At 40.4% G+C, this 12,016-nt stretch overlaps 1 protein-coding gene across 5 annotated transcripts in view; it reads right to left on the bottom strand.

Moving 5' to 3' along the window:
• The window catches only part of IGF1R (insulin like growth factor 1 receptor), a 314,682-nt gene that overhangs the window by 168,911 nt on the left and 133,755 nt on the right, over positions 1-12,016 (bottom strand). For 2 of the 5 annotated variants that reach the window (XM_055098446.2, XM_055098452.2), the window contains exon 1: positions 1-12,016. This exon is cut by the window's left edge and continues 25,243 nt beyond it; it is cut by the window's right edge and continues 30,445 nt beyond it. The exons of the other annotated variants lie outside the window; for them this stretch is intronic. The gene's annotated coding sequence lies outside the window, so the exon portion shown is untranslated. 5 annotated transcript variants of the gene reach the window in all.

Below are 12,016 nucleotides of genomic sequence, written 5' to 3'. Positions count from 1 at the left end.
CATCTCAAAACAAAACAAAACAAAAAACAAGAAAGAAACACATAATAATGCTAATCTAATCATTTGTGTATTTTTAAGTTTTTAACTTACTGATACATGTCAATGTGTTAAGACCAAAAAAATACATGAATTTAATTTAAGTCTAGACGGCAAAGTCAAATTAATGTAGTATACAATTTTCTTAATAAACTTTTCCTTTCCTACCCTCTTTCGCTCCACTTTTTTGAACTTTAAAGAAAAATTTGCCTTTTTGCTGCTTCCTAAACAATCTATGACTGCTACAATAGTCAATCTTTATTTTCCCACTTAGTTTGCTTATGGATGTGAGGGTTAAATGTTATGAACATAATTTCGTGCTTACAACATCAGCAAATCCGGCTTCTTCCTTGAGCTGATACACAGTGAGGTTAAGGTCAGGGAAACATCCGTGCCTTCTGGTCCAAGCTGAGAGAATTGCTAAGGTAAGCAATCAAAGCTTGGAAGGCTGGGGTTGGGGAGATGTCAAAGATGACACAATACGAATGCTAAAGTCTACAAAACAAGGTTGAAGACTCAAGTCCACAGCAGCAGTGGTTAAGGGGTGGGGGATTCTTGCTTGAAGACGACACCAGGCACATTTTCTAGTTAGAGAGCTTGCAGTGAATTCAGATCACTTGGTATTTCAAGTGTTTCCCAAACTACTGTAAATGAAGGGCTCTGAAATTATTCCATTTTGAAACTCATTACTGATTTTGTTACAACCAAATAGCAGCAAACATTTGTACAGCAGTTTCCAGTAGTTGTACATAAAAATGCTTTGGAACACATTACTTGGGAAATGGAACTTTACACAGACAAATCAGAATGCCACTTACCTAATGGAGACGGTTTGCTTACTAATTAATTCTCAAGTCCATTTTGTAAATAAAAACAGAAATGGGGCCATCCTGGAGAATCATGATGCTGTTAACTGAGCTACATGGAAGGCGCAGTTTTCCTCCTCTTATCACTGGTCTTTTCCTTCTCACACTAAGCAATCTGAGCACCACGGGGGGCAACACCTGCTCTCTAATACAGAAGAGATGGGTGTATACCTCCATTCTAATACAGAATGTCTCCATATACCCAGCCATTTCTAGGGAAAATCATCTCTGACAGCTGGCATGAAATCAATGTCCACCTGAAAAGTACCTTTGAGGGCCATCTAATAAAGGCCAAAACTATGGCCACGAATCTAAAACTGCGTAAGTCTAGACTGGCGTTTCTAAATAAGCTAGAGAAAAATACTCAATGTGCGACATCTTGTAAACTCACAGCTGCTGAAGAACAGTGTCTTTCAGTCACATAGCTGAACTGAATGCAGAGGACACTGCCATTTGTGACCAACATTTCCTTTCTAGGGAGGAATACCCAGGACACCTGTTACGGCTGCTACCTAAGTGCTAAGATAGGGCACCTTGCCACTGTGCCCCCTGCTTCATCTCAAAAACTAAAAATTTCCATCAAAAATTGCCCTCATTTTGTGCCTTTTTGCAAAAGTGAAGCTATCTAAATTCTAGCAAAGGAACGAACACAGGTATTTCAGAATACCCCACCTTTAAGGGTCTCAGAGATTCCAGGGTGTTCCCTCTTAGGATGGAGTTTTATCTTGGCTGAAATAAAAGGGTCTTAATAAAGTCTTTTTCCTGCAGACCTCTGGGTATAAATTATAGATTCATGTCAAAACAGTGAAAGGGATTTGAGGCAAAAGATATTTCTTTCATAAAATATTATGCATCAGAGTATACGTTCTATGCTATAAATATTTAGCAAGGGATAATGTGACATATTTACTAATATTTCTGTCAAAATAACAACATCTAAACTGTCACTTCAACAAGGAAGCTTCTCTTCCTGTTTTAGTATAGAGAAGCACTGGGATATCGTCTCTTTTCCTTTTAAAGAAAAATGTATTCTGACTGCTGGTAAAATCAGGAGTAACTTGAGTCTGTGACTTAAAGGGCAGAACTAAGCCCTATACTACAGTGATAACAGTAACAGGAACATCTGATCACATATAAGCTGGCTCCTCATAAACCCTGATACAACCTAAGGCCTCCATTTTCATTACACACGTTCAAAGATGCTTTTAAAATGGACTTGTTTATTAACAATACAAGATTTTTTTTAAGTACTTGTTTTCCTTTTCTAAAGGGGAGACTTCTCGCTATTTGCTAATTTTCACATCTGTCAATGCTGACAACAACTGGATCTGCTGAATAAACATTTCTTCCTTTTGACAAAGAACCTTCACGTAAAATTGAACTCAATGGAACTTTATGATCGGGGCAAGAGAATTTGGAGCAACTTCACAGATTAGTAATATCTAACAGCGGCCAGGCCCTGGAGGTTCTCTTGCAGTGACCCTGGGGAATGGACCAGTCTTTGTATCAGCAGAGGACAGACCAGAGCTTTTCAGGAGGAAGAAAAAAAACAACCCAACAAATCAATACAGCAATATACAATGGTAGACAAAGCTACACGCGTTTACAGAGTTTCAGCGCATAGAAACATCGAGTTCAGAAGCCTGTTAAACTTACATCTGTATTTGGAATCTCATGGGAGGCAACCCCTGGCAAAATATCAACTCTTATTGAACCAAAACAAAATCTGTGTAGGCACAGAATATCAGTACAAAATATCCAAAAACAAAAGCTCACTTTTCCAAAAGAAAAACGCTAAGTTCAAGGAAGCAGCCAATAAGTAAGAGAACTTTGGGCTTTTGACCTTCCCACCCTCCCATGCCACCTAGGAATATTCATTTTTAAAAGACTGAAGTTAAAATATATAATACATATATGAAAAGATCCCCTAATTTGGGCCAGCCATAATCATCTTAAAATGGTAACCTGGGTAACAACTACCCACCATAATTTATCCTTTGAAGATAACCACAGATTCATGGTTTTGATTTTAAAAGCTTCTTTCCAAACAAATAAATAGGTATCAAATCAAAAGGCACACTTTAAAAATAGGAAGATTTTGCTAATTTGTCTTCATTTGCAAAGATGAATCTTACTCTGAAACCTCATTTGAGAGTGCTCTAGTCTCTCAGGATGCATAGAAATGCCTTATAAATGCTAAGTCATATAATAATGGTTATGTATTTGGGTGTTAGTCATCTGCTCTTCTTGCTGAGATAAATAGCTACCATCTGAAGGTGAACACTTCACCTCCCCTACATTTACAATACTCTACCATCAAACTTTCATTTAGATTAGCAAATAAATGGGAGTTGATAAGAGAGCTGTCAGGCATACCTAACAAACCTGAAACCTAAGTGTTAGGAAAGTTATTCTGACTCAAGTATTCTACATACAATGAATTTGGGGACTTTTTAGGGTAATAGGGAAGGAAAAAAGATTTTTCTCTTAACTAGCTGCTGGGCCCCACAAACAGGGAGAATTGTCTAAACCTGAGCCACCATTCTGATCCTCAAACCCTGCCAGATGAGGACCTATAGCTAGATTGTGTACTGGAGGATATTAGAGCAGATTGCTCCTCTGCCAACTTCTCTCCTTCCTTCTTCTATTTCTTCCCTTTCAAACCAGACCACTGAAACTCTCAGTCTGTATTTATGTGAAATAACAGGAACGTTAAACATGCTACCTTCTATTTGTACAGAATTGCCATGCAACACAAAGAAGAATGATTATGCATTAGCTACGTCACATTTACCTGTGAAATTTATCTCATTGTAGTACTATAACTCTATTTACTAAAATATGTTCATCCTTCGATCACACAGTATTTTCACCAACTTAAAATTTTAAACGGAATCAGAAAATATACAGCCTTTCCTAATGGCCTTCTTAGGTTTTCAAGCTTCTCCCCACCTTCTACTTTTTTTCAGATGGTATAAGGACTTTTCATCTGTGATACCAATGGGTACTTTTGGTTGGAAAATCTTCCTCTGACACAGTCCACAAGTCACACATTACACACCTAAGTGGTCACAAACAGGATTTTAATCTATGTGAACAGATCACCAATCTTGGTTTCATCCTTTTATGAGTAAAATGTCATATAAAAATAAACTCCTTAATACATGTAATAAGTTACAAGTGAAGTAAAAACTAAATATTAGAGGAAAAGATCCAAATAAGTTAGTTGTTGCTTTTTTAAGTTTTTCAAGATACAGAATATCATTACAGCTGTTGCATTTGAAAGATGATGCAACAGACAAGGGCAACCACACCCCCAAGATCTTTGCAGCTCCACAAGAATAGGATTTAGACCCTTAAAGAATATGTCTTAACATTTATCAGTCAATAATGTATTAGGCATTTTTAAGTAATTTCTAACCAACAACCCATCATCATCACTGAATCATCTGAGCATGAACTAAGCTATGCAAACTTCTTTAAAGAAAGTCTGGGACAAGCTTCAATCTAATGAAGGCTTAGGAACAGCTTTACTTTGTGAACAACTACAGCTTGCTGGAGAAGAGGCATCTCACAATAGCACAAAAGAACACAAAAAAGAAAGTGATCTTTTTGATTAACCAACGTCACTTTCTGCTTTTGTTTTAGGCATTATAAGGTAAATGAACTAAAGGTAATCAAAGGATGAAGTTCTTCCTGCCCTAAATGAATGTGTGTTTAGTCCATTTACCTACTGAGTCAACATGGAAAGAAAAATAAGAAAGAAAACTAAATTTTGTAAGACAGAAGTTTTAATACATACTCAGTTCTAATGCCGTTAATTTTGTTTTCCTTCCGATTTCCTTAAGGGAAGACTCTGGTTGAGTCTTTCTCTGCTTTCCACATAGCCCCTCAAGGCACAGAGACAGAAGGGTCTGCTGTGGGAAGTGACCATGGAGCAGGTGCAGTGGCCCCTCTGAGGATAAAAACAACACGCCCAGAGGCTACAAAGCCAGCTAGTGACCCAGCCTTCACCACTCCCAGACTCCATCTCCCCTGCTCCCCGGCTATACCATAGGACCTCTGCAAGTGCAAACTGCATTTGAGATAAGCTTCCCCAGACATGCTTTCATGAGGAGCTTATGGCGTTTTCTGTGCTCACAAGCAGGGTCTGGCACTGCCCTATCAAGGGAATGATCACTTGTAAGAAGAGGGAGGACAAAACTATCCCTGATGGCTCTTTCACATGTTTCTTTTAAATAAAAAGAGTGATGATCTTTCTAGGCAAGGACACAAGTTGCCCAGGCCACCCCCTTTCCCACCTCATATGGCACATATAGTACCCCAAAATGCCAGGTAAGCTGGGCCACCTCACACACTGCAATGACCAAGCCCATCTCCTCCACTGTCCTCATCCTTCCTTCGAAATCACCTGTCCCGGCCTCTTTCCAAACCCAAGTGGAACAGAGCCACTTGAACCGAGCTTCCTTCACAGAAACCCTCTGGAGGCAAAATCCTAGAGCACAAACTACATAGAAACTGAACAGTTACTGTACATTTCCTTTGGCTAAGTCACAGACACTAAATGTTGGCAGACAGAGTACATCTGAAGCAAATCAGGGCCGTTTTCAGGGCGGAGACTTGCTTTTATTCTCTGAGCTCCAGCAACCCCGCCTCTCTGACTTCTTCCTCCTGTGGTGCTTTTCCACCCAGATAACTCGTCCCCAAAGCTGAGGACCCTCCCAAGGCCATGAAAGGGCCCTGGGTTCACCTCCACCGTCACAGAGTTTAAGAACACATGCCCTGCATAGCCTATTTTGTTTGCTTGTTTCTTTATTAAACTATAAGAGCATCATCCAATTTGAAATGCCCCTCCTCCAAAGAAAAAGCTGCGTGGCCCAATGTTAAAGGTCTACTTCAGAAGTCACTGTTGCACATCATTATAATTAAGAAATGGCGTATCACCTTCTTTGTAAGGTATAACATTTTCAATGTTGCAATATAAGCTGACCACCTCCTCTAAGGAGAGGACTCGGAGTCAGGGGCAGGGAGGTGGTGAGCAAAGAAAGGGCAAAAACAAGACCTTGATCACAGAAGCAAGAATCTGACATTGGATTATTTTACAAACATACTACATACATAAGGAAAATGATGATGCTATAAATTAAAGTTGTGGTTTTCTACATTTTAAAAAAAGGCTAGCCGGCCGACCTTATCATCCCTGTCATTCCAATGGGAAAAAGCGTCATCAGCACAATTGTAGAAGCCTAGAACAATGTGTCCCTGTCAACTCAGTGAGGGTTTTCTTCTTTCAAAGATAAATCAAGATACCATAACCTAGGAATAATATAACTACTTACACACAGAGAACAAAGTTGGCAATCACGATCTGAGTTAAGTTTAAGGTATGTTTGTCTTTCCATTTTACAAGAAGGTAAATGAACAGGAAAGTGAGCTGGAACAAGTAAACTGAGCCATAAGCCTACGTGTGCTTTTTTGTAGAAGCACAGTCTAAATACACACACACACGCAAGCCACTGCAAAATGACTTTCTAAGTTAAAAGTCAGAGAAATCAATGTTTGACTGACTATGGAGCATAAAAATTCTTCATTTGCTTTCATCAGCTGAAAAAAAAATGCTAGAAATAACTACAGAGAAATGGTAAATAAAAAATGTAATGTACACAGTTTTGCTGAAAACCATGAAGATACCAGCAGAAGAAAAAATAAAATGAAGACGACAAATGTATTTCACACAAAGATGACCAGGGCTGTTTCTGCACAGCCTCCACCTGGAGCTGAATCACCGGCCAGAACAGGGATTAGGACAGGCCTCACTGGCCTCCCAGAGCTGTCAGACCTCAGCAGGGCGGGCGCATCCTTGGGTAGCCCAATCAAGGCTGAGCAGTATAGACCGTTTGCAAACTTGCGCAAACTGTGAAGTTATTTACATGCATTCAGGGAAAAGACTCCCCCAAACAGGGAAGCTTCTACCAAACAAATGCCTTAAAAATTATTTTATGAAAGAGATGTCTGTTATGTGTAAACAGACACTAATTGTTGCTGCACCTTGGGTAAGTGACAGGGCTCAGAGAACAGGAAGGAAGCCTGTGACTTAGCAGACAACAGGACAGTTCTTCCCTTTGACCTTCCACTGGTCCCAGATTATGACTCAGAGACTGTCTCCACTCTTTACCCAAGGGATGATCCCTGCACCTCCTCCTCTAACATCCTACATCTTTAAAATGCTCCTCTGAATCCCAGAACTACAGAAACCACAGCACTCGTGCTGGTGAGCAGATTCCTAATTGCAGAAGATGCATACAACTTGATGCTTTCAGATTAGAGTCTACCCATTCCTACCATGCATTTGTTCCTACACAATAGCATACGGGCATGTGTAGGAGGTCACCCCACATTCTTTATTAACTTAGAGAAATCACTATTTACACACACACACACACACACACACAGAGAGAGAGAGAGAGAGAGAGAGAGAGAGAGAGAGAGAGAGAGAGAGAGAGAGAGAGAGAGATCCCTACCCACCATAGGAACGTGGCCTGAGGATCCAGAGGCAAATCTGCCATCAAGCGTGGTGAACAAACTAAAAACCCTACTTTCCCTTAAGCATCACCCCCATTTCTCTTTTGTCTCCCTTTCCCTCTCCAAATTCAATGTTCTCACACCACAAAGGGCCTCCAGGCACAGGAACAAAAACATATACGACTGATTCAAAAAGCAGACACATGTCCCTACCAGACACCTCCAGCTGAGTGTTCCAATTCTTTCCTTCTGAGTTGAGGATACTATTTGTTGGTGCAAAAGTAATTGCGGTAATAGAAGTTTCTGCAAAGTACTTCCAATGTGGAACCCACTTCAGTTAGAAATCTACCTAGGGTGAGAGGTCTCTGTTTTAAGGATCAATACTCTACATCTGCTTCCCAAAGGTCCAACATTTCTTGATAGCAAAGGTGGGGGGAGGGTTACAGAGCTTTTCATTTGGATTAGGAAGGGCAAACTCTGTGTCACCATTTTCCCTTTGCTCACGCTCCAACGCCTTCAGGATTTAGTCAGCCTGAAAGTTTCATAATTTAAGGTGGGTGGTTTTGTGAGCATGGGTTTCTGGGTTTGTTTGAAGGTGTTTTATCTGAGAGTGCTATGGGGGCACTTTCTATCCATGCCCCTAATACAGTCATGAACAAAAGTCAGGTTGGCACAGAGTGACTTTATTCTGCTCTGCAGGCCAGAAAGATTCAGGAGAGGACAAAAACAGAGACAGGTGTGCCCGGAGAATGCTGAAGTCCCACTTTTATGCCATGAATCCTTCCCAGGAGCCCAGAAAGAGAAGCTCTACTCAACTCCCTTGCCCGAGTCCCAGCCCCGAAGGAGGTCCAAGTCTCATGACCAATTACGAAGGGGTGCTGATGGAACCAGGGCGCTCTTGTGGATATTTAAACTACATTGCTGGCTCACAGAATGTCGTCACCAACCAGAAATAGTGCTATTTCAATCCGAAACCCAGGCTCTGAGCAATCCTCAAGTGGGTGAGAGAGGTAAGGAATGTCTAAGGATCAATTCTCCATGACTTGAGAAAAAAGTTAGGACGGCAACAAAGTGGGGAAAGGCTTCACGTTCCACACAGGCTCTCTAGCTGCCCAGTTCTCTGTCCTACAGTCATGCAGGCACCTGCCTGATCATCTTGTGACCAGACACTGGCCCAGTTGTTGGCCAGAGCACAATGTCCTCCCCAAACTATTCTAAAAAAAAATCCTATGAGTGAAAATGTACATGCAAACCTGGACTTTCTTCCCCCAATGCAACAACAACAACAACAAAAGACAGTGGTTTTTCACTGTATTAGAGGCAACAGAGAAATCCCCTGTGTTTCCAGGTTCCTTAGAATACTTGACTGAAATAGGCTTATAGATTTTGATTCATCCACATGTCTTCAAATAGGCAAAGGAGCACAAAGCAACCACTGAGCTGGAAGGCACTTGCCACACCCGAGGCCTGGCCATTCGCTGCAGCACGTGGCCTTCTTTCAATGGGGCCATCTGTCCCAGAAAGATCTAGAGGTGTTTTCTTCTTTGTTTAATAAAAAAAAAAAATTAACTACCTGGTTAACAATTAAACCACTGAGTAAAGACAATTTGCAATGTGGCTAATCATTCTGACTCTCTATTAGATGAGCCAAGGAAACCACACTGTATGTACCCTCAGGTTTTCCTCCACCTTGTTCTAAGTGTCCTGGCTTCAAACAGGTGCTGACCCCAAATGACTGGAACCAACAAAACCTGCACTGAGGTCAACTGGTGGGGAAACTGAATACTCATCTGTAGACCTAGGCAACTTGCTTTCCACGTCTGAGATTAACAAGGCTGTACTCGCTGAAGCCTAGGAGTGCACGTGATTTCTGGAGTAGCCACAGACCAAGCCCTAAAAGGGAGGGTGAGAGAGGCAGAGTCTGCAGGGGAGGGGCAGCAGCTGAAAGGCTGAGCGCTGGGACCATCCATAATTGGATTAGACAGCCGCAACCAACTGACTCTTTCAGCAGACCGAGCCCACACTGTGCTCCAGCTAGTGGTCATGTAGGTGTGCTTTGTTTTAAGGAAACCCAATACCTACATTCCTGATTTACAATACAGATGCTTTATTGGGGCACCTCACATGGTCAGACCCTCCTGCCTCTCTTTCCTTTACTGCTTGAGGTGGGTGGGGATCACTTCCTGAGCTCCAAGGAAAAATAATACAGGCTAGAGAATATTTGCATCAATAGCACAATCACAGCAGGCTAGACTGCTTTACCAACACTATCGAATTCAATCTTCAAAGTACTTCCAAAGGCATTCCATTTATTCCCAATGTACTGGTGAGGACTCTGGAAAAGTTCCACAAAACCTTTGGGGCTAAAGTCCTCTGGATGCTAAAGCCTGTGGCCCTGGGGCCAATTAACACACCTCCTATAAGTATTAAAATCTAAATTTTGCTACCCTTCCTTATGAACATTATTTTTAACTCTGGATTACCTGGGACTGAAATCATTAGTGTTTTCTAGAGATTCTATTACTTGATATTCCCAAATACAGTGCACACACAACTACTTTCATATGCTACAAAGGGAAGAGGGAATTGTGACATCTGATAGAACGATAAAGAAACTCAAGTCCAGAAGAACTGCAAGTATCTGACTGTGTACAATTAGTTCTTGGTACAAACTAGATATACAGTGTATTGTTTCCAAAAAGCATTCTGTATACAAGAAAAGTAGATTCAATTACCTAAATAACAAGATGACATTCTGATGATTTGGAGGTTAATTACTGTAAGGCACTAACCAATCAAGTCAAATTCCAGTTGCAAAATTGAATTTTAAAATTGTAATCATAAAATTACAAACTACTAGCAACTATTTCCCATGTTTAACAGCTTGCTCCCTTCTAAACACATACACATATATATATATACACATGAACTTCTGTGTGTTCATATTCTTTCTGGTTTAATTCAAGTTGTCGAAAATCTAGACATGTTGTAAATACAGTCATCCCTCAGTATCCAAGGGGGATTGGTTCCAGGACTCCCACGGATACAAAATCCTTGGATGCTCAAGTCTCTGCAATAAAATGGCAGCGCTTGCATATAACGTATGCACAGCGTCTCAGAGACTTTCAGCCATCTCTAGCTTACAATACCCAATACAAATGCTGTATAAAAAGTTGTTATACTAGTTTTTAAATTTGTTATCTTTATTGTTGTATTATAATTTTTTTTTACTGTTTTTCCCCCCAAATATTCTTAATCTGTAGTTGGAGGAATCCGCAGATGTAGAACTGAAGGAGACAAAGGGCTGACTACCTGCAGTTTTACATAAGAGATTAGAATTACAATAACTCAGGTAAAGAATGTTCACAAACTGGACGCTAAACTAGGGCATACGGTCAAGTATGACTTAACCTAGACTAAATTGCTCAGCAGGAAAATGTGTATTTTGGCCAACTCTGACCACCTAGGTTGGTACACCTCATTCTGATATCAACCTAAGGGGTCAGAGTTGGCCAAAATAAAAATTCTACTAGCAGAAATTCTTCCTAGCAGTAAAAAGAAAAGGGAGATGCTCAGATATCCTGGACTCCCCAGAGGGGTAAGATTACCCCTAGGACTTCTCTGTTTACTGCCATGAGAAGAATATCAGCTTGCAGCACCATAATCCAGAGCTGAAAAAAGACTTTTTATACTTAAAAATAGGATTCAGGGGCCGGGCACGGTGGCTCACGCCTGTAATTCCAGCACTTTGAAACCAGCTTGGTCAACACGGTGAAACTCTGTCTCCACTAAAAATACAAAAATTACCCGGGTGTGGTTGCGGGTGCCTGCAATCCCAGCTACTTGGGAGGCTGAGGCAGGAGAATCGCTTGAACCCGGGAGGCAGAGGCTGCAGTGAGCTGAGACTGCACCATTGCACTCTAGCCTGGGCAACAGAGGGAGACTCCATCTCAAAAAAAAAAAAAAAAAAAAAGTTCAGATGCCATAGTATTTGCAATAGACCAATCAAAAACTCTATGTGCATATAGCACATAAATAACTTCTAATCTAGCCTAGGAAGAAGGATAGCATGGTACTATATATAAACCCACTTTGTGACAGCAGCACTTTCTAGCAATAGCATCAGTATTCTCCACAAAATTTAGCAAGTGACACCTAATAAAAATAAAAGGAGTTTACATATCTTGAGCATATATTAATAATTAGTAATAAACTAGCATAAACTAAAAAGTGAGTTCAATAAGTTGTATCTCTATATACTGGCAATGAGCAAAGAAATTAAATACTTAGGGTATAACTCTACCAAAACATACACAGGACTACAAAAACTACAAAATGCTAATGAAGTAAATCAAAGAAAAACTAAATAAATGGAGGGACATGCCATGCTCATGGAATGTAGTACATTTACACCACAGAATACCATTCAGCAATAAAAAGAAACAAACTATTGATAAACACAGCAACCTGAATGAATCTATAAGGAATTATGCTGATGGAAAAACTTCAGTTCCAAAAGGTTACATACTATGAGTCTATTTATAGAACATTCTTAAATGATAAAATTTTATATAGAGAGAACAGGTTAGTTT

Source organism: Pan paniscus, chromosome 16, assembly GCF_029289425.2.
Source record: "Pan paniscus chromosome 16, NHGRI_mPanPan1-v2.0_pri, whole genome shotgun sequence".
Taxonomy (NCBI): domain Eukaryota; kingdom Metazoa; phylum Chordata; class Mammalia; order Primates; family Hominidae; genus Pan; species Pan paniscus.
The sequence above is the reverse complement of the archived record's forward strand: the minus strand, read 5'-3'. Positions and strand labels throughout refer to the sequence as shown.